General features: G+C 40.2%; 1 protein-coding gene across 3 annotated transcripts in view; it reads right to left on the bottom strand.

Annotated features, from left to right (window-relative positions):
- The window catches only part of LOC115220569 (dual specificity mitogen-activated protein kinase kinase 1), an 89,782-nt gene that overhangs the window by 63,807 nt on the left and 2,174 nt on the right, over nucleotides 1–23,801 (bottom strand). The window contains exon 1 of one of the 3 annotated variants that reach the window (XM_029790720.2): nucleotides 8,281–8,423. The exons of the other annotated variants lie outside the window; for them this stretch is intronic. The gene's annotated coding sequence lies outside the window, so the exon portion shown is untranslated. Of the gene's footprint in view, nucleotides 1–8,280; nucleotides 8,424–23,801 lie in introns of those variants that run through there. 3 annotated transcript variants of the gene reach the window in all.

Here is a 23,801-nt window from a genome sequence, read left to right as displayed (position 1 = left end):
AGGAGGACACCTCCTCCAGCTGAAAATTAATCAAAGGACATACTGTTTAATGCTTTTGGATGGGGCCTAAAATTACCTATATTATTGGTTCTGCTGTTATTTTTTAAATTGTTACACTAGATAATAACTGAGTCAATGGTATCTTCATAAATTATTTGCTCCATACTGAAATATATATATACATACATATACTGAAGACCGAGTCCTATGGAAGTGTGCTGTGCATGAGAGGACCCGGCAGGACTAGTCAGGCCATATCCCGTGGCCCCTACCTGGGACGTAGTCGATCCACCTGTGCATACCTTCCTTCTTGTGACACTTGTGAAGACCTGCTGAGGCAAGTGAAAATCAATCAAAATAGATGAACATCATGGAATTTGTATCTTTGTGGTACCAGTGCCTGTGGCACACAAGAAAAAAACATCCGAACGTGGCCGTAGCCAGTACCGCATCGACTGGCCTCCGTGCTGTGGGCACGTAACAAGCACCATCCGATCGTGGCCGTTTGCCAGCCTCATAAAAACACCTCCGAGCGTGGCAGTCTGCCAGCCTCGTCTGGCACCTGTGTCGGTGGCACATAAAAAACACCATCTGAGCGTGGCCGTCTGCCAGCCTCGTCTGGCACCTGTGTCGGTGGCACATAAAAAACACCATCCGAGCGTGGCCGTCTGCCAGCCTCGTCTGGCACCTGTGTCGGTGGCACATAAAAAACACCATCCGAGCGTGGCCGTTTGCCAGCCTCGTCTGGCACCTGTGTCGGTGGCACATAAAATCACCCACTACACTCTCGAGTGGTTGGCGTTAGGAAGGGCATCCAGCTGTAGAAACACTGCCAGATCTGACTGGACTGGTGCAGCTTTCGGGCTCCCCAGACCCCAGTTGAACCGTCCAACCCATGCTAGCATGGAAAGCGGACGTTAATTGATGATGATGATGATGATGATGATATATATATTTATATATATATATATATATATATATATATATATATACATACATATATCATGATTACATGATTTACTAGACTAATGCACTTTGCATCATTTTTAGCTTTCAAATGATGCCAACATTCCTGCTAATTGGAAGGCTCGTCTGTCAGAATTACCCACATACAGCTGAGTGAACTGGAGCAACATGAAATGAAGTGCTTTGCTCAAGGACACAAATGCACAGCTGGTCCGGGAATCAAACTCGTGATTTCCTGTTCATGAGTGCAACACACGTAACCACTGTGCCACATATATGCACACACAGGTACGCATGTGCATGCGTTGTGTGTGTGTGCGTAAGCAAATATTTACATCCTGCACACTTTTCAGGAAAAAAGCGTTGTGCAATAAATGAAGTTCGTTTTCATTTCCCAGTCTACAAATTGTTCACTGACCCTAACAGCTTCAAAGACGTGGGCTAAGTGATCCCTTACTTGAGAAATAAGTTAAGATTAGTGACAGGAAGTGTCCCTAGCTGTGACATATCTCAATAACAAATAATTGTCTAACCCATGCAACCATAGTAAAATGGACAGAAAAACAAAAATATGAACACATGATGAAGCTACGTTGTCATAGGGAGGAAGGCAACAGGTACAGCTGTCATTGTAGTGAACATTTAGCTTTGGGTAAGGGCTATTGCAGAGGGTAAAGATCTGAATAGGTTGATGTTGTTGGTGCCCATCCTGGCACAGTAAATCAACCCTTTAGCATTCACATTATTCTATCAAAAATAATGTCTTTTATTATATGTTGTTTTGAATTAATCATGAATTATCTCGTAGCTATAAGATTTTGATAAAGTAACCAGAAATTTTTAGAATGATATTGTAGGGTTGGTGTAAGAAGCCAGATCTGGCCATTTTGGGCATAAAACAGGCAGAATATTTTGGGCCTAAAATAGGCAGAATATTTTGGGCCTAAAACAGGAAGAATCTTTTGGGCCTAAAACAAGCAGAATATTTTGGGCATAAAATAGGCAGAATATTTTGGGCCTAAAACAAGCAGAATCTTTTGGGCCTAAAACAAGCAGAATCTTTTGGGCATAAAACAAGCAGAATATTTTGGGCCTAAAACAGGCAGAATATTTTGGGCCTAAAACAAGCAGAATATTTTGGGCCTAAAACAAGCAGAATATTTTGGGCATAAAACAAGCAGAATATTTTGGGCCTAAAACAGGCAGAATATTTTGGGCCTAAAACAGGCAGAATATTTTGGGCCTAAAACAGGCAGAATCTTTTGGGCCTAAAACAGGCAGAATCTTTTGGGCCTAAAACAGGCAGAATCTTTTGGGCCTAAAACAGGCAGAATCTTTTGGGCATAAAACAGGCAGAATATTTTGGGCCTAAAACAGGCAGAATCTTTTGGGCCTAAAACAGACAGAATATTTTGGATGGATATGGCCAGTTTAAATGCTAAAGGGTTAAGCATAGTTTGATAGTTGAAGAAAAATTTCAGGGCTAAGAGTTCAGTGACGCAGATTTTTTAAAAAACGGATTTATATTTATGCAATGGCTTTTCTGCGTCTATTGGTTGGATACATTTGTAACATAATCTTAATTTTTTCATTTTGCAGATGTTTTATCTCTAAATTCTTTCTATTTTGCATTTTTGTTTCTTCTTTTCTCAAATCACAAGTCATTGACATTAATGTAATATAGTGGTTCCCCAACTTTTTCAGGCTGCCACTCCTTCGGCACCCAGGCCACTTTTCTAGTGCCCCACCCCAACCACTACAAACACAGACCACTTTCTGCAGCAAATACAAAACAACTATACATTTCACAAATAAAACAATCTAATTAACCCATTATTTTAGGGTTTTTTTTTTTTTTACATCCATCGCCCTATTTTGGCCACCCCATTAACACTCTACTTTCAATGACCTGCTGGATCTTTCCACTGCCCCCAAGTGGATAGTAATGCCCACTTTGGAAACCACTGATATAATATTTCAATTTTAACAAGCTAACTAGCTAATCACAACACCAGCACTTGTTCTAGCATTGTCAATCCGTATAGCGCTGGTGGGGAGATGAATCGCTGCAGCCTCTAGCAGTCGTGTGTCCATCACTGACAAGACAAAACAAGGTCAAAATCACATGATGTGGTGGTCTCAGCGCTGGAGGCGGCAGTGATTAACCTCCCTGCTAGTGATGTAAACAAGACTACATTTTGCACCAAAAAGCCAATCAGGGAGTTTCTATCATATCTATCACAGTACAGTTTGTTCTAACAGAAAATACACAGGAGTGGCTGTGTGGTAAGTAGCTTGTTTACCAACCACATGGTTCCAAGTTCAGTCCCACTGCGTGGCACCTTGGGCAAGTGTCTTCTACTATAGCCTCGGGCCGACCAAAGCCTTGTGAGTGGATTTGGTAGATGGAAACTGAAAGAAGCCCGTCGTATATATGTATATATATATGTGTGTGTGTATATGTTTGTGTGTCTGTGTTTGTCCCCCAAGGATTGCTTGACAACCGATGCTGGTGTGTTTATGTCCCCGTCACTTAGCGGTTCGGCAAAGAGACCGATAGAATAAGTACTGGGCTTACAAAGAATAAGTCCCGGGGTCGATTTGCTCGATTAAAGGCGGTGCTCCAGCATGGCCGCAGTCAAATGACTGAAACAAGTAAAAGAGTAAAAAGAGAATTTAAGTGGGAATAAAAATTACCTCTCGGTATTTTAATACTGTCTCTTGTCACTAATACATATTAATGTAATTATTGACAGCAACCACATTAGAAACGCTGTTCTCTAAGAGAGAGACTCTACTTTTCAGTGCTTTCAAAGTATTAAGGTCATAGGGACCTAACATCCAAGATGAAAAGTAGCTGGTACGGCCTGAAGAGGAGGAGAAGAGTATGAATACGGTTGATGTCATTGATGTGTGATGAGAGGGGCCGCTGGCAAATATGAGAAAAGCTAGTCCAGACATTTAGATATTTAGAGTTTGAGGGATCAAATTCATGTAGAGACAATGTGTTGGCTATACAGAACTTGTGTAAGAAGCAGATGAGAAAAATATGCAATGAGTGGATGATGAGCTTTGACTGGGTAGGGGATGAAAGAATCAGTGAAAAAGGGGAGGGTGAGCTGGTGGTTTGTATGGTGTTGTGTAGTCACAGGATAATTACAGGTAAAATTTGGCAAGGTGGTCGGCAGGTTTAAGAAATTGCTAAAGCCCCTTGGCTGCATAGAGATCAAACTACCCTTCCACCACAGCGTTTAACCATCCAATTTAACCCTTTTGTTACCAACCCGGTTGAAACCGGCTCTGAGTACAAGTGTCTTGTTTTCATAAGTTTTTCATTAAAATCTTCCACCAAACCTTAGTCACAATTTATGTTCCTAACACTAGCTGAATGGTAACTAAGTTATTTTACTAAATTCTTTGTTATATTGAAAGTAATTGAAAGAAGCACAGAACATCTTAAAATAAATACATTAACGAAAGGGTTAAGTTGGCTGGTTTGATGCTGATATCATATCAAAGTCAAAGACAACAGAATGCAGCAAGTTCTGGTCAAGTGAAAGTTTTGACATTTTTAAATGCTTCCTGAAATTGAAGTGGTCCACAGCATAACAAAATTCTTCATGCATGCAAGCAGTCACAGATTCTGACACACAAGCAGACTTGCACAGTCACGCAGCACACATTTTCTGTTGCAATCATATGATCTTACACACACACACACACACACACACATTTTTCACAGCCACCAGACATTTATTTTAACAGAACTTTTTTAATTGATAGTTTCTTGAGGAGAGAGGGAAAGAGCAAAATAGAGCTTAGAAAGTGAGAAAGGGAAGAGAGATGACGAGATGAGGAACTGAGAGAGAGAGAGACAGAGAGAGAGAGACGGAGAGAAGAGGAGAGATTAGATAAAATAAAAAGAGAAACAAAAACAACCCAGAATAAAACACACACACACACACACACACACACTCACAAATGCATTTGTGTGTGTTTGTGTATAAATGTGTTAGAGATACAATCTACACACAACTATATTTTCGGGAGCCTCACATCAATCAACCACTACAGCAACAACCATGAAAACCATCACCACCACTACAACAACCGCAATGACCATCCCGCCTACCACAGCTTTCCACGATGATGGTCACTAACCACATCACCACCACCTCTCTCTAAAACAACAGCTACTATCATGACCACTGCTACCATAACAACCACACCACCATCATCATGACTATCACCAATACAATAGCAAACACAGTCGTTAACTACCACTATAATTATCTCAATGACCGCCAGTGCTACCATCATTATCATTAGCAAAACCACAATAACTACCATTATCAAGACTACACCAACTAGTACTACCACCACCACCACCATGGTATCATAACCATCATCATCATCATCATTTAACATCCGTTGTCCATGCTGGCATGGGTTGGACTGTTTGACCAAGAGTTGGTAAACTGGAAGGATTTTTTAAATCAGTGGTACTCAACCATTTTTCACCTATGGACCCCTTTGATTCCTGTTTTACTTGGGTAGACCCCCCCCCATACACACACAACCTATTTCTTTACTACTCACAAGGGGCTAAACACAGAGGAGACAAACAAGGACAGACAAACGGATTAAGTCGATTACATCGACCCCAGTGCGTAACTGGTACTTAATTTATCGACCCCAAAAGGATGAAAGGCAAAGTCGACCTTGGTGGATTTGAACTCAGAACGTAATGGCAGACAAAATACGGCTACGCATTTCACCCGGGGTGCTAACGCTTCTGCCATTTAACGTTTTAAAAGTCCAATTATATTTTTATAATTAAATATTAGGAACTGCATAAAACAAAAATTGTTAAAATATTCTGTGTACTTTAGAAATGTAATAAATTTGCTGCACATAAAGTTTAGCAACAAAATCTTATATGCCCCCCCCCCTCACCACTCCCAAGGGCCATGTGGACCCTGGTTGAGATCCACTGGTTTAAATTATAACACCATCACAGGGCAAACCATCCCTCAGACCACGATCACCATATCATTACTATCCACAATACCGCAATACAACAGTTCGAACAGAGATCATAAGTCAAAGAGGAGGCATCTAAGTGGCAGCTTGACCTGCTAGTAATAGCTGCTAAATCTTTGTTGAATTTACCGCTATCTTCACTACAACCATATCATTACCACTGGCACCACCTCCATCCCCACCAAATCCAGCTAGTTAAATGACAAGACAGATTTCTCATCTCACACACACACACACACGTATACATACAAGCATGTAACCCGTGACATACAAACACCAGCCTTAGTAACAGACGGAGGACACTACACGATCACTAAGATTTGCTAGAAATAACAACTGAATCTCATTTTTTGAGGGGGAAAAAAAGAAGGCACACGTTAATCCAGTATAGAAGAGTAAAGAAAACTAGGTGTTTCTCGCTTGGCTCTGGTTTATAGGATCAGGGCTGATTTGGGTCCAAACAACAACAGATGGTGCTTTCTAGAAACGAAAACACTGGGGTGGGGTGGGGTGGCGTGGGAGAGAAGAGCATCGATCAGCCAGAAATAGCTAAATCGCCTTTAAATCACTCCCTGCTGTCTTTTAAAAGGAAATTGAGGTGTGTGCATACAAGATAACGCAGTGATGGGTGCGTTAAAACAAACTCAGACGGGATAGTCACGACTGGCTCTTTGATCATTGGTCACTTCAATCAAAGCTGATTTCGGGGGGAGGAGGAGGCTGCACAACAAAACGTTTCGCTGGTTTGATTTATCGATACTTCAAAGGACTAACATGGATCTTTAGGGACACGGTAGACCATTTATTATTTTCAATTTACTTCCTGGGTGGATAGGTGGGTAGAATTATAAAGCTTCATAACGCAATTGACACCGAAGACGGCGTTGTTTGGATTGACATGAGCTTCACGTCTGTTAATTTCCTCTCAGCAAGCTTTTATTATTATTATTATTATTATTATTAACTTAGCAGCCGAGTCCTTCGAAAAGACAGGCAAGGTGTTAGTGCTTGCAAATAACCGAAGACATTCGAGTAACATTGTGTCAGCGCCATTTAATGTGAACGACACAAACGGTGGAGGCTTCTAGAAATAACAACCAAATCTACCCGAAAAAAACCGGGACAGTCACGGTAGGAACATCTTTGATCGTAGATCTGCTAAACCAGGATTAACTTGGCGTGAAACTGACAACAATTATGTAGTTTCAGGGAGAAAAAAATATATATATGAAATTTAGCGATCATTCATGCATTTCCCCCAAAAGGAAGGCGATACGGTTATACATCGACAGAACAGCCAAATCGTGTTTGGCGATGTAGTGGAAAATATAACCACTGAAATATGAAATAATAATAACAATGACATTAGACCTGTGGTGGTCACGGCTAGAACGCCTTTGAGGACAGAATTGCACTGACATGTGGCTAAACAACAAGGATACAGAAAAAGATACACACACACATACCCCAGATTTTATGTATACTCGCGTGTATGTGTGTGTGTGTGTGTGTGTATACATACAAATATATACACACACACACACACCCCAAATTTTATGTATACTCGCGTGCGTGTATGTGTGTATACATACAAATATACACACATAACCATATTTTACATATAAACATATTCCATATTATAATTATATATACATACATATCCATATTTTACATATAGTCGTACCCGTATTTCACATATACACACCCGTATTTCATACACACACACACCCGTATTTGATATACGCACACGTACCCACATTTTATATACATACATATCCATATTTTACATATAGTCGTACCCGTATTTCACATATACACACCCGTATTTCATATACACACATACCCGTATTTGATATACGCACACGTACCCATGTTTTATATATATAATATATACACCCACAGATACCCGTATTACATATACACATATACCCCATATTTTATGCGCACACGTACCCCAATCTCACATACATACACATATATAGAGAGATACACACAAACACATACCATATAATGAATATATACAAAGCCATATTTTATGCATATATAACCCCTCCACCATATTTTATATATACATAGACACTATATATAACTATACACACATCATAATTTAAATAAACACATACACCAACCATACATTTATGTAAGAATGTGTAAACACCCTACATTTTTGTAGGGACTTATAAAATATTAAATGAAAAAAAAAAACAAGATAAAGAAAAGGAAATTAATAATAAATATAACAGAGAAAGAAACGGCATTTTGCCTGCCTACCTAACTTATAATTATTATATTAATGTTGAAGAACTCCAAGACGAAACGGTAAACAGAGAAATAGGAAGCGGAGCAACAATTGCCACTAGCAGCAGCATCCCGAATTTCTCTTGTTGTAAAGATGGCAGAACGTCAGCTCCTCACACGTGCTTCTTAAAAGTCTGCTACAGCAGTTGCATTGTTGGGAATATTGGTAAACAGCAGAAGTTGCAATAGCAGGAAGAGACTAACTTGGTGTCAGTGTGTATGTGTGTGTGAGAGAGAGAGAGAGAGATGAAGATAGAGAGAAATAGATAAAAAGATACAGAGAGAGAGACAAAGAAAATAGAGAGAATGTGTGAAAGAGAAGTGGGGAAATGAAAAGGTTGATTATAAAAGCGAATATATTTACGCAATCAGTCATACACCACAATATGCATAAAATATACTACATATATTCATAGCACCTTGGGTAAGTGTCTTCTGCTATAGCCTCGGGCTGACCAAAGCATTGCGAGGAATTTGGTAGACGGAAACTGAAAGAAGCCTGTCGCGCGTTTGTGTGCGTTTATGCATGTATCTGTTTTCCCCCGCCATCTCTTGACAACTGATGCTGGTGTGTTTATGTCCTCTGTAACTTAGCAGTTTAGCATAAGAGACCAATAGGATGAGTACTAGATTTGCAAACAATAAGTCCTGGAGTCGATTTCTTCAACTAAAACCCTTAAGGCGGTGCTCCAGCATGGCCTAAGTCAAATGACAAACAAGCAATATATATATATATATATATATATATACACACACACACACACACATACAATTGACAAAAGAACAGGAAATTGTGCAATGAACTTCATTAGCTTACAGCCGTTTCTGCCACAAAATACAGTGCACTCAATGCTAAGTGATTGTGCATCACCTAACAGCTTTTACAAATATACTTGCACATCATTTTACAATCTCTGATGAAAATAGGTGACATACAAGCACTCAGTTCTGAGTGAACTGCATTTTGTAGTACCAACAGCTATAAGCTAATGAAATTCATAGCATAATTTCTTGTTCCTTTGTCATTTAATTTCATATTACGCTCTGTACTCGACTAACATTTTATCCTGAAGCATATCTATATTGAGTTCAAAACACCAGGCTATTAGTATCACTATGCCTAATATATATATATAATCATCATCATCATTTAACATCCGTTGTCCATGCTGTCATGGGTTGGATAGTTTGACTGGGCTGGCACACTGGAAGGCTGCACCAGACTCCAGTCTGATTTGACATGGTTTTCTACAGCTCGATGCTCTTCGTAATGCCAACCACTCCAAGAGTGTAATGGATGCTTTTACGTACTACCAGCACGGGTGCCACGACTGCAATTTTGCTCAGCTTGATGCATCTTCTTCTCAAGCACGACATAATGCCAAAGGTCTTGGTCATTGCCTTTGTGAGGCCCAACACTCAAAAGGAACTTAGCCACTTCGCCTCCATGAGGCCCAACACTCAAAAGGAACTCAGCCACCTTGCCTCCATGAGGCACTGGTTGTCAAACAGTGGGAGAGGAGTATACACAAACACATATATACAATACACGGCATCATGTTAGTCATTCATTTCTCCGTGATTGATAAAGCCATGATTTTTTTTTGGGGGGGGGAGTGCAATTTAATTAACTATTAATACACTGTAGGTGCATCATGTCACCCTCTGAGCTTTCTCCCCTACAGTAACAAGGAAGTGGCAGGGAAAACAATTCTAGAGTAAATGCGGTGTGCTGATGGTTAAGTATATTCCTACCTTATATTTGTACTAATATTCTCTTCTGGGAAGAGGCCAGTCGATTAGATTAACCCCAGTATGCAACTGGTACTTAATTTATCGACCCCAAAAGAATGAAAGGCAAAGTCGACCTCAGCAGAATTTGAACTCAGAATTTAAAAGACAGACGAAATACTGCTAAGCATTTCACCCAGCATGCTAACATTTCTGCCAGCTCGCCGCCTTTGTACTAGTATTGGCATCCACTTGGTGGGAGTTGAGTCCAGGTCCAATCAATGGATCCACAACATCCCAAACACAAGCCAACCACCCTCGACAAGTACTGACAACCAATATGGAGATCATCAAGTAGTCATGAGGCCAACAGTAGACACTATATATGTGAGTGAGGAGCAAATTTCAATTCAAGATCCAACCTGAATGTACAAGTCCACATTTTCAGCTGTCCATCTTGCTGCCTTTGCTATTTGCATCATTCCACAAGGTTCTCTCAAGCAACTGCATCAGAAATAGGTTCACCCAGTGCATGAGATGGCGTGTGCCAAAACCAGTAGAGACGCCATTATGGGAATGAAATGTTGTACAGAATTAATCTGGCAATAACCAATGACAAGAATCATCATCATCATCATTATTTGATGTCCATTGTCCATGCTGGCATGTGTTGGATGGTTTTTACTGGGCTGGCATGCGGGAAGGATGCACCAGACTCCAGTCTGATTTGGCGTGGCTTTCTATGGCTGGATGCCCTTCCTAACGCCAACCACTCTGAGAGTGTATTGGGTGCTTTTATGTGCCACTAGCACAGGTGCCAATTTGTGTGACACCAGAATCTGCCACAACTGAGATTTTGCTCAGCTCAATGGGTTTTCTTCTCAAGCATGACGTAATGCCAAAAGTTTTGATCACTGCCTCCATCAAGCCCAACACTCGAAAGAAACTCAGCCACTTTGCCTCTGCCAGACTCAACACTCAAAAGGAACTCAACCACTTTGCTTCCATCAGGCCCAACAAGAACTCAGCCACTTTGTCTGGCCCAACACTCAAGAGGAACTCAGCCACTTTGCTTCCATGGGGCCCAACGTTCAAAAGATGTGTTTTACGTGCCACCAGCATAGAGGACATAAAATCCATATTGCAAACATGAAGAATTTGGTGATGACAAAACTGGTCAAATACTTCCAGCTTCAGTCAATCTGCTACACAGACAGGTCATGCTGGTACAAAGAAACATTTGGGAGTTGTGGATTTTCAAGGTTACATGGATCTCCAAATAAGAACAAAGCTGGTTTTTTGTTGTGGTGGACGACCCCAGGTGAGAAGTGAGCTGGTCCACTACTAATAGTGAACTGATACAGTCAGTAGCATCAGTCAGCAAGGTATGCTGTTTGGGTTAGTCCCCCAGAGACAACAAAATACGTCATCATAATATGAGACATATCAGTTTTGAAGATGACAAAATGCACAGCATGCATGGCTACTGCACCTCTATAAATTGGTGCCATGTGTTATAGATGGGAATGGTTACTATTATCATTAGCAGGACTGACAGAGAAGCCATTAAAATTGACTATGTTCTAAACAAATACCTCATCTGGGATCAAATTTGACATCCATATTTCCAAAGTTGATACATGTGCAATAAGGATCAATTTCATGGATTATACTTTACCCCGTATTTGTGCCTTTTAGGACAGTAAATAAAAGAAATAGCAAATCCATGGATCAAAGGCCTTCTTAGGGATGGTGGATTACAGGATGGTAGACCAATGGATTAAAAGCCTTCTTAACCCTTTAGCATTTAAACCGGCCATATCCGGCCAAAAGTATTCTGCCTGTTTTATGTTCAAACTGGCCAGATCTGGTCTCTCACACCAACCCTACAATATCGTTTTTAAAAAAAACAGCTTCCTCATTGAAATCTCATAGCTCCAAGATAACGCATGATTAGTTCAAGGCAATGTGGATAAAAAAGGATTAATTTTGGCAGAATAATGTGAACACTAAAGGGTTAAGGGTTGTGGTTTACAGGATGGTAGATCAATGAATTAAATACCTTAAGGGTGTGGATATCAGAAATAGTGACGAGTGGTTACTGGGAATCTCCATTTCCAGTAAATCAATGAATGAACCCTATAACATGTATTGAGTACTACTTTCTTGGCATATTCCAACATTTCTCCCCGTTTTAGAATAGATGCAACTTATCTTTGCAGCAGGTCATAAAAGTTGGCTGAAAGAGTTGGTTGGTGGCAGGAAGGATAATTTGGCTGTAAAAACATAGCCAGAGAAGATCATACCACCCATGCCAGCTTGGAAAAGAAGATGTAAACAGTGATGAGTATATATATATATATATATATATACACACACACACACACATTGACTTTTGGTGATATGCTGTGGTTGAGAAGGCTCTCAAACTAAGTGAAATCATAGTCATGACCAATGCCAGGGTCTTGGAGTGGTTGGTGTTAGGAAGGGCATCTAGCCATAGAAGCCATGCCAAATCAGACTGAAACATGGTGCAGCTCTCTCGCTTACCAGTTCCAGTCAAACCATCTAACCCATGCCAGCATGGAAAGCAGATGCTAAATGAATGATGATGACATCCATACATGTACACACACATCATGGACACACACACATGTATATATATATGGCACCATGTATATATATATATCACATTCACACAGACGTAGTTTCTCATCTCAATCCAAACTAATGACTCACTGCTATACAAAGGCAGCATTTTCAAAATGTTTTCTGATATGCAGCTATAGATAGGCACAGAACTGAATTAGAATGAAAGAATGAAGAACAAGCATTTTTAGAATGTAAGGCTGAAAGGAAATTTATGCAGGTCTCAAGCTGAAGATAATCTGCAGGTGTCTCAAAATGACGAGAACCTGCAAATGTTTCAAAGGGGAGATAAACTGCAGGAGTCTCAAGAAGACAATCTACAGGTGTTTGGGGGAAAGATAGCCTACAGGTGTTTTTAAAGGGAAGATAATTAGCAGAGGCGTCTTAGGTATGACTTTAAACTGCATTTGGTTATGGAACCCTAGTTCAAGAGTTACATGGTTTAGAGGAGTGTCAAACCACATTTTAACGAATGCCGGTGGCACGTTAAAAGCACCAACCGATCGTGGCTGATGCCATACCCCCCCTGGCACCTGTGCAGGTGGCACGTAAAAAGCACCCACTACACTCGCGGAGTGGTTGGCTGGCTTCCGTGCCGGTGGCACGTTAAAAGCACCAACCGATCGTGGCCAATGCCAGACCCCCCTGGCACCTGTGCAGGTGGCACGTAACTAGCACCCAATACACTCGCGGAGTGGTTGGCATTAGGAAGGGCATCCAGCTGTAGAAACACTACCAGATCAGACTGGAGCCTGGTGCAGCCCTGGCTTCCCAGACTCCGGTCGAACCGTCCAGCGCAGAAAACGGACGTTAAACAATGATGATGATGATATATATACGGAAATAAGAAAATGGAGGGGATCAAGAGGTGGTATTCATCAGCATCCTGTCCAGGTGGGGAACCTATACGCCAAGAAAACCATGAAACCGGCCCTAATGAGCCAGGTGTGGCTCGAGAAGGAACAAATAGACATACAACATTTAAAGGGTAAAGATCCCCTTCAATCACGAATGACCATGAAATTGTACCTAGAAAGTTACCCTCTGAAACACAAATCTAGGCAAGGTTATTTATGGAAGACCAGCAGTCACCCATGCATATCAGTCTCCCTTCTCCACACCACCGATGTTATTCAAGGGAAAGGCAAAGGGGCCGATACTGCTTGGCACCAGTGATGTCACAACTCAATTCTGCACCAGAGAGAACTGGAGCAATGTAAAATAAAGTGTTTCGCTGAACACAACTCACAGACCAGTCTGGGAATCAAACTCATTACCTTGTGACTGCAAGCTCAAAGCTTGAGCCACTGAGCCATGCAAACTCACATAAAAGACAAATTCCAAAGGAGTAAGTTCCAAATGATTTGGTGAACTAAATGAATTAGTTTCTGCCACTTATAAGATAATATACTCGGGCCTAAACAAGGAATAATTGATAGCAGCAAAGCCACTTGAAACAAGAGTTCAAGATATGCAGCCTCTATCAGCAATATGGAGTTTATCTCTGCATACAAGAGCTGTGGTGCACAGCAGGTGGGTGTGTAAAGATAATTGTGGTTGATGATAGTGAATGTAGATCTATTTGCAATAAAAGATTTCTCTCTCTCTCTCTCTCTCTCTCTCTCTGTAAATAAATAAATAAATAAATATATGTGTTTGAAGAAAGAGAGAGAGAGAGACAGGCATGGTAGTGTGATTAAGAAGTTTGTTTCCCAATCACATGGTTTCAGGTTTGGGCCCCAGCGTGTGGCATCTTAGACATGTAACACCAGGTCATCAAAAGCCTTTGAGTGGATTTGGTAGGTGGAAACTAAAAGTTCACTTGTCCTATATATATATATATATATATATATATATATATATATATATATATATATATATATATAATATATATATATATATATATATATATATATATATCTGCGGCTGGCGGGCTTCTGCTACTCTAGAGCGATGATGGACAAAGATCCTGAAACATGCGTGTCTCTAGATGCAGGCCTGGCTGCTGGGGGTGTTTGTCTCCCCTTCATAAATATATAAGGACACAGGAAAAAAAATGTGTCGAACCCATCAGGAAGCGTCGATGCTTCTTAGGGCTAAACAATGGTGGTGTAATCCCCTACTGTCACATTAAATTGAGAGTATACAACCATTCTATCGCCCCACCACCGTACATATCTCTATGAGAGATTTAGAAATTTAATATTTCTGATATATATATATATATAAAATAAAGTACAAAATGGGACAAGAATGCAAAACATCCAGACAACTAGGTGATACAAAAAGGGACAACAAAACATCCAGATAGACGATACAAAAAAACACGGATGGGTGAGTCGAAGCTTTTTATCTTCAGTCAAGTACCGGATCATCCTCACAATTTCGGCTATATATATATACAGGGGGGCCCAAAAGTGGGTTACAGTTATCACGTAAGCACTTTAAATTTCTATTAAAACATTTTATTACATTTAAATTTCTATCTTACAAACTGAAAAGGAAGTTTGACAAAATTAACTAAATTAGTATAGAATAATGGTTTCATATTTTTTATAATTAAGATCTAAACTCTTAATATATGAATGCAAAAGAGATAGTTGAATAGCCGTAAACCTACTTTTGGCCTACCCTGTATATATATATTTATATATCATCATCATCATTCGCTTTCCATGCAGACATGGGTTGGACGGTTTGACTGAAAAAACTGCTGAGCTGGGGAGCTACACTATGTTCTAACCTGGTATAGAATGGTTTCTATGGCTGGATGCCCTTCCTAACACCAACCACTCCGAGAGTGTAGATGTGCCACTTTTATGTGTCACTGGCACAAGTGCCATTGACATGACACCGGCATTGGCCATGAACGGTGCCTTTTATGTGCCAGTCAACCAGCACTGGCATCGGCCACAGTTATGATTTCACTTGGCTTGACAGGTCTTCTCAAGTGCAACATATTGCCCAACATTTGAAGGGTGATTTTTTACGTGCCAGTTACACAACACTGGCATTATAGATATTCTTTTATTTGTTTCAGTCATTTGACTGTGGTCATGCTGGAGCATTGCCTTTAATCGAACAAATTAACCCCAGGACTTATTCTTTGAAAGCCTAGTACTTATTCTATCAGTCTCTTTTGCCAAACTGCTAAGTTATGGGAACAGAAACACACTAAACATACCAACATCGGTTGTCAAGCAATGCTGGGGGGATAAACACAGACACACAAACATATATATATATATATATTACACATATGACAGGCTTCTTTCAGTTTCTGTCTACCAAATCCACTCACAAGGCTTTGATCAACCCAAGGCTATATTAGAAGACACTTGCTCAAGGTGCCACACAGTGGGACTGAACCCAGCCACTCCTGCGCATATATATATATATATATCTCTTTTACTCTTTTACTTGTGTCAGTCATTTGACTGCGGCCATGCTGGAGCACCACCTTTAGTCGAGCAAATCGACCCCGGGACTTATTCTTTGTAAGCCCAGTACTTATTCTATCGGTCTCCTTGCCGAACCGCCAAGTGACAGGGACGTAAACACACCAGCATCGGTTGTCAAGCGATGTTGGGGGGACAAACACAGACACATAAACACACACACATATATATATATATATACATATATACGACAGGCTTCTTTCAGTTTCCGTCTACCAAATCCACTCACAAGGCATTGGTCAGCCCGGGGTTATAGCAGAAGACACTTGCCCAAGATGCCACGCAGTGGGACTGAACCCAGAACCATGTGGTTGGTTAGCAAGCTACTTACCACACAGCTACTCCTGCACCTATATATATATATATATATATATATGTTGGTTTCAATAAAGGTATTTATAGTGTGACTTAAGAGCTGAGATTTTCATGCCTTGGCCTAAATGCCCTTGAGTCTCTCTGTAACCTCTGCTAATTTATAATAATGGCTTCAAAATTTGGCACAAGGCCAGCAACAGTGCGGTTACCAAGAACCTGCATGATAAGACCCCTCAACTGAGCAGGGTACAGACTGGAGAAAGAAACTATGATAGAGGGAGAGGACAGGTGTTTTGCTGAAGAGGTGAATGCATGACTTGCCAAATTGGAAAATGAGAGAGAGAAGAGACAGATGTTAGGTCCTGGTACAACATGAATGTGAGACAGGCTAGCAAGTGCCCTGAGTGAAAACAGTGTGACAGATGATTAGAGCAGGGATGAGTTGGACACAGAGGATATCAGTTCAGTGTAGCAGGAGGTGAAGAAAGCAGAAGAGGAGTTGTGGGGGAAGGCTTGACAGAACCTCAATTTCTCTGAGATGGACAGGTCTTCTCAAGCACAGTATAACACCAACTCAATCCTGTCATCTCCTCTGAGAGGCTCAATATTTTTAGGTCAGTCTTCCCCACTTTGCCCCACGTCTTCCTTGAGCTACCTCTTCCACATATTAGGAGAGAGAGAGAGAGAGATAGACAGACTAAGAATAGAATTGTTGTCATTTCAGGCTAGCTCAACCTTCACTGAGCAGACCTATAATCAAGGACATTCCAGCTGTGACCATCACATTCCCCACCCACCCAGCTATAGTGTGTCTAGAGGTAAATCAGCTAAGTCGGTAGATTATGATATTAAAGGAGATTTTTTTCTGTTGTTTCTAGTAGGTTAAGTGATGATAATAATAGAGTCTTCCTCATTGATTTATGTATAAGTAAATATACATGGAAGTGTGCATAAGACATATAGTAGTAAATGGTAGGAATACGGCAGATCTACAACGATTAAAACTGAAAGAAACAGGTATAGCTTGTTTAAATGTTCAAAGCGAACTTATAAGAGTAAATTCTCTCCCACTTCCCTCTCCTTCCATGTCTGACTGGGGTGGCCAAGGATCTCCTGTGTGGTAAGACATCTATCCTTGTCCTATCATTCTCCAACTTCTTGCCTGGCACACAGCCACTTCGCTCGGTTCCTTTCCCCCTCTCAACAGAGAGGTCCCTGTCTTGCAAGTGCTGGTGCCACAAAAAAAAAAAAAAGCGCTGGCGACACATGAAAATTCACACAGTACACTCTGTAAAGTGCTCAGGAAGGGCATCCAGCCTGTAGAAACCATGACTGGAGCCTGGTGCAGCTCTGCATGGAAAGCAGATGTTAAATGATGACGATGACGAAACACATCTCACGAACACAGGACTGAATGATGGCTATCACATGTTTATTGGTAATTTATGTTAATAAATGGCTGAGATGAAATGACTGTCCAGAGAAGATACAGGCACATTGAGCTGAACATGTTGGAATTTGGTAGTCAATGGTACTCATGGCTGCATGATAGGTAAGCAGTTTGCTTCCCAACTGCAAAGTTTCAGGTTCAGTCCTATTGCATGGCACCTTCAGCAAGTGTCATTTTCTATAGCCCCCAAACTAACCAAAGCCTTGTAAGTGGATTTGAGGGACAGAAACTGAGAGAAGCCCATTGTAGTATGTGTGTGTGTGTGTGTGTTTCTACATATTTATGTGTGTGTGTTTGTGTTTGTACCCCACCACAGCTTCACAACCAAAGTTGGTTTCATTATATTCCTGTAACCTAGCAGTTCAGTAAAAGAGATTGATGGAATAAGTACTAGGCTTACAATATCGCTTGTTTGATGGTGATGCACATTTACAATCATCACATGACATCAAAATACACACAAACACACATATGACTGGTTTCTTGCAGTTTCGGTCTACCAAACTTATTCACAAGGCTTTGGTTGGCCCAAGGCCACAGAAGGCATTTTCCAAGGTACCACATCATGGGACTGAATCAAAACCATATGGTTGGAAAGCATCAAACCAGCCCTCTAGCTTGCCAGCTCTGGTCACACCTAATTTACCCTGATTAGGGTAAATGTTTTTATTTTCCTTTGATTTCTGAATTATTACTATTTAGTGGTTTGAGTCTAGCTGCTCGTTTTAGTGAGTTGAATGGCCTATTAAGGCCATTCCTTAATATTATTATTGTAATATATATATATATATATATATATCACACACATACTTAATATCACCAGTGCTAAGCTACTAAAAATATACATCATACACAATACACAGGCATGTGCATATGTTTTTAATGTGTACACCCACACATATCCAATGTTATGTAGGTCACTAATATCTTTTGTACATAAAATGTATATGTACTTGTATGCATGTATGGTATACATATCATCGTTTAATGTCTACCTTCCATGCTGGTGTGTGTGTGTTTGAGGCACATAGGTCAGTGGTTAGAGCGACAGACTCACAATCATGAGGTAGTGGGTTCAATTTGTAGACCAGGCTGTGTTGCGTTCTTGAGCAAGACACTTTGTTTCACATTGTTCCAGTTCACTCAGCTGTAGAAATGAGTTGCAATGTCACTGGTGCTAAGCTGTATCGGCCCCTTTGCCTTTCCCTTGGATAACATCAGTGGTGCGAAGAGGGAAGACTGGTATGTCTCAGAGGGGAACTTTCTAGGTGCAATCCCATGGTCATTCATGACCAAAGGAGGTCTTTAGCCTTTATGTATGTACATAAATGATGTGTAGGGGCTGGCATATCAGAAAAATGACATTTCCTCCGCATGTCATAAAAGATGGCTAAAAGTGGTTGAGGTAGAACTTGCACTCCAGCTTCGTAAAAAACCTCACCAATCACTATCCAGACAGACCTATGGATTGGAGGGTTGTCGTCCAAGTGGTGCAAAGGTGTCACCTGCCCTGGAGTGGGAAATCACCAAAAATAGTGGATGCAGTAAAGTAAAGTTAAAGCACCTGCTCCACAGACACGCACATGACTCATCAAGCCAAGTGAAACTGTAATCATGGCCATTGCCAGTGTCACATAAGTGGCACCCATGAAATCAGTCGTGGTCATTGCCAGTGTCATGAAAATGGCACACATGCTGGTGGCACGTAAAAAGCACCCATTACATTCTTGGAGTGGTTGGTGTTAGAAAGGGCATCAAGCTGTAGAAACCATGCCGAAAACAGACAGGAACCTGGGGCAGCAGCTCTCCGGCTTACCAATTCCAGTCAAATTGGTCTACCCATGACAGCATGGAAAGCGGTTGTTAAAGGATGATGATGATGATATATAGTGCAGCATAGTCAACATTGTAACATATCACTGGTTTTAAAAAGGCTTGCTTGATTATGCTCCAGGTAATCATCATTTAACGTCCGTTCTCCATGCTAGCATGGGTTGGACGGTTCAACCGGGGATCTGGGGAGCCAGGAGGCTGCACCAGTCTCCAGTCTGATCTGGCAGTGTTTCTACAGCTGGATGCCCTTCCTAACGCCAAAGAACCAAATACTTTTGTCCTTCACTTCTCAGACATTTTTTAGCAAATACCATATTATCTGGAGAATAATCGAGCAGGCCAAACTCTATAGAAATGATACATACGAGTGTAGACTTTACTGCATTCAATTATTGGAAATCCTAAAATATTCAGGTAATGTTTTAAATAAGTCCAGTGAACATAGGTTAAAATACTTGTAGTTTATAAATATATATATTTTACTTGTCTCAGTCATTAGACTGTGAGTATGCTGCCTTTAAGAATCTTTAGTTGAATGAATCGACCTGAGGATGTAAACACACCAACACTGGTTGTCAAGTGGTGATTGGGGACAAACACAGACACAAAGATATATATACACACACGCACGCACATTCTTCTTCTATCAAATCCACTTGCAAGGCTTCGGTTAGCCCGAGGCTGTACTAGAAAACACTTGCCCAAGGCACCATGCAGTGGGACTGAACCGAGAACCATGTAGTGGGGAAGCAAGCTTTTCACCACACAGCCATGCCTGTACTTAAACATCTTATCCTTTCCCAACCTTTACACAACCTCTGTATTTGATATGCAGGTTTTGCTATCATACAGCATCTCACTCCAATCATCATACAATCAGCCCTTTACATGGAGGAAGACTCAAAATGTAACCAGCAGAGATAAAATCTGCCTAAACATTCCCATTAACTCCTTACTTACATACTCTGGTCACTACAATTCCGAAGTACCTATTTCCTCAGCTAATTAAGGCACCAAGGTAAGAGAAGATATAACATTCATATTTCATGCTATCAGAGTTGGGCAGTTAGACAGGATCAGACAAGTCAGAGGACTGCATCATGCCCTTTCTAACACCAATCACTTTACAGTGCGTACAGAGTACCTTTTATGTGGCACCAGCACTAGTGAGGTCACCAAATAACTTGCAAGACAAGGCCCTTTGATAGGGCCAGAGTGTAGTATTGAAAGAGGTGGCTTTGTGCCAGGTATCAGTATATAGAGGAAGAAGAGTGGATGTCTTGTGGTAGAGGAAATATATGGCTACCCCAGCAGGAAAGGGAGAAAAAGATGGGGTAGATAAGATGTCAGGGCATACCCTCAAGGTACAAGATGGTGGACATATGATAAAACAGGGACAGAGGTTCGGGGATAGCTGAATAGGTAGATTTGTAAAAGTTTGATAGGAGAGTGGCAGATGGATAGAGGAGGAGATAGATAGAGTGACAGATGGATAGAGGAAGTGAATGCAGTGAGTGTTGGGCATGTATGGAAGATTGATAAATTCTGAGTCTTGGTTTGGGCAGAAGATAAGGGTAAATATGAATGGGTTAAGGAGGAAGAAATGACACTTGATATATAAAAGTGGGGAAGTGGAGAGTAACAGTATAATAAAACCATGGATAGATGAGAGATAAAAGGATGAGGAGCAAGTCATGTGGGAGGAAGAGAGGATGCAAAGTGACAAAAGGACGACCAGAAGCACAAGGGTGAATACACTGTGGGTGACAAAATATATGTGCGCATGTATTTATGTGAAAACACATTGTTATAATCTGGAAAAAGTTATAGAAGTGACTCAAGGGTTTAGAGGTTCGTGTTGAATAAATACAAACCAGGAAACTGATGGTTGAATCACTCCTATCTTTCTACTAATAACAAATATCAACGTATAGATACTTCTATATTAAGCTCTATTTCTCGTTTGTTCTACCAAATTCTTTTCTCTCTCACTGTGTGTGTGAGTATATATATATATTACACATACATACATGTATGCATGTCCCGACTAATGCTAAGTAGGTCATATATATATCTATATGCGTGTGCGTGCTTGTTTGTGGGTGTAACTCTTGTGTGTATGTTTATACACACATACATACGCCGTCAATGCTAAATAGGTCACTACCATATGTGCATGCTTTTAACATTGAATGTATTGTGTAAACACGTTTTAAATATTCAGGATATATATATATATATATATACACACACACACACACTCACATACACACAAAACAGAGATCCTACATTTATAAACATAGAATTCATAGAAACAAGCCGTGGACAACCTTCAACAATATTTAATTATATCACCTGATTTACATAAAGAAATCAGTTGATATTTGCATAAAACATCCAACATATTATATATATATATATATATATATATATATATATATTATATATATATATATATATAGAGAGAGAGAGAGAGAGAGAGAGAGAGAGAGAGAGAGAGAGGGGGGGGTCAACTGGCCACATTGATGTCACAATTCTTCCTACCTCTTCTGATAAAGTACATCAGAAATCAACAGGTCAAACAAGGAGGGGTATGGTTTTTTGGGGTTTTTTTAATGTCCCCCCCTCCTCCTTCTCCCATCAACAGGATATCTTCCGCATAAATTAATTAAAAAGTTCTTCTAATGGCAACTGAAACTTACTCGGGAGAATTTCTTCTCCCTTCACACCCCACCCATATTTGTACGTGCGTATATATATATATGTGTGTGTGTATGTGTGTGCGCGTATGTACCCAAGCCAGGTACTGTGAACTCTCATACATATGAAACCCTCAAAAATTGTTTCATTTTACGAGAATGCTGTGATCTTCAGGCCCTTATCTATATAGGTGTGTGTATATTTAATATATGCACGTAGGTGTATCTAATATATGTATATATATATATTTCTATGTGTGTACGTACGTATAGGTAGGTGTGTCTAATGTGTATATATGTGTTTTTGTTTAACCCTGGTTAGCCTGGTCGATCAGATCTATCACCAAAGACGTTCCACTTATCAGCTGGTCCTTATGTATACCTGGAACAGCCTAATCCTTTAGCCCAACCCTTTAATTTTAGTTTTTTCATTAATGGTAAAATATAATTCTAAATAATTTAGCTGTTATTTCTAACAGTTTGCGAAACTACCTAGAGACAAGTACATGGGTATATTGTATGTATAAATGTGTGTGCGGTGCTCCAGCATGGCCGCAGTCGAATGACTGACACACGTAAAAGAAAAAGAAGAAAAAAAACAAGTAACACCCTCTCTCGCCTCCGGTGTATTTTTAAAGAGGCGAGAAAAAGCGTATTTAATAAAATGCCAGTATCGATAGCAAAACAGTAAAGCTAGCTTAAACTATACAACTGTTGTTTCCAAATATCTTACTTAATTAGGCCTTTGATGTGGTTAATTAAGGGGACTTAATGAATCTACATAACAAGCACAGGCGTGCAGCTGCGACGGCGGCGGCGGTGGTGGTGGTGGTGGTGACGACGACAGGGAAGGTCTCTCTCTCTCTCTCTCTCTCTCTCAGCTCCTATTTAGACAATTTAACTGTTGAAAAATACAGATTCTTGTGGTTTCTTGGAACGAAATATGGTAAATGGAATTCCAGGAAAAGAAACCAGAGACTGGACTGATATTAATGGGGATATATTTATGAATATTTATGAATAAATGCTTAATTGTTTAGATGTAATGTTGGTTTTTTTTTTCCTTTCTGTATTTGTTCACGTTGTTTTCTTTTTAAATTTAAAATATGTTTTCTTGTGTGGGTGGTTAAGATTGTATAATAGATAAGTGTCGCAGTTGATACCTTAATTATTATTATCTTTAATATTATAAGATGGTATATCTGAATTTCCGATTTGAATAATGACCGTGATGTCTTTTTACTATTCCATATACAATACACTCTACACAAATTATGGGAATATATACAGATTTATATATACAGATATGTGTTGATGAGGTTACGTGTGTATGGATATAGATAGTCGGATAATTTCGGA

This window comes from Octopus sinensis, linkage group LG16, assembly GCF_006345805.1.
Source record: "Octopus sinensis linkage group LG16, ASM634580v1, whole genome shotgun sequence".
NCBI classification, from domain to species: domain Eukaryota; kingdom Metazoa; phylum Mollusca; class Cephalopoda; order Octopoda; family Octopodidae; genus Octopus; species Octopus sinensis.
The sequence above is the reverse complement of the archived record's forward strand: the minus strand, read 5'-3'. Positions and strand labels throughout refer to the sequence as shown.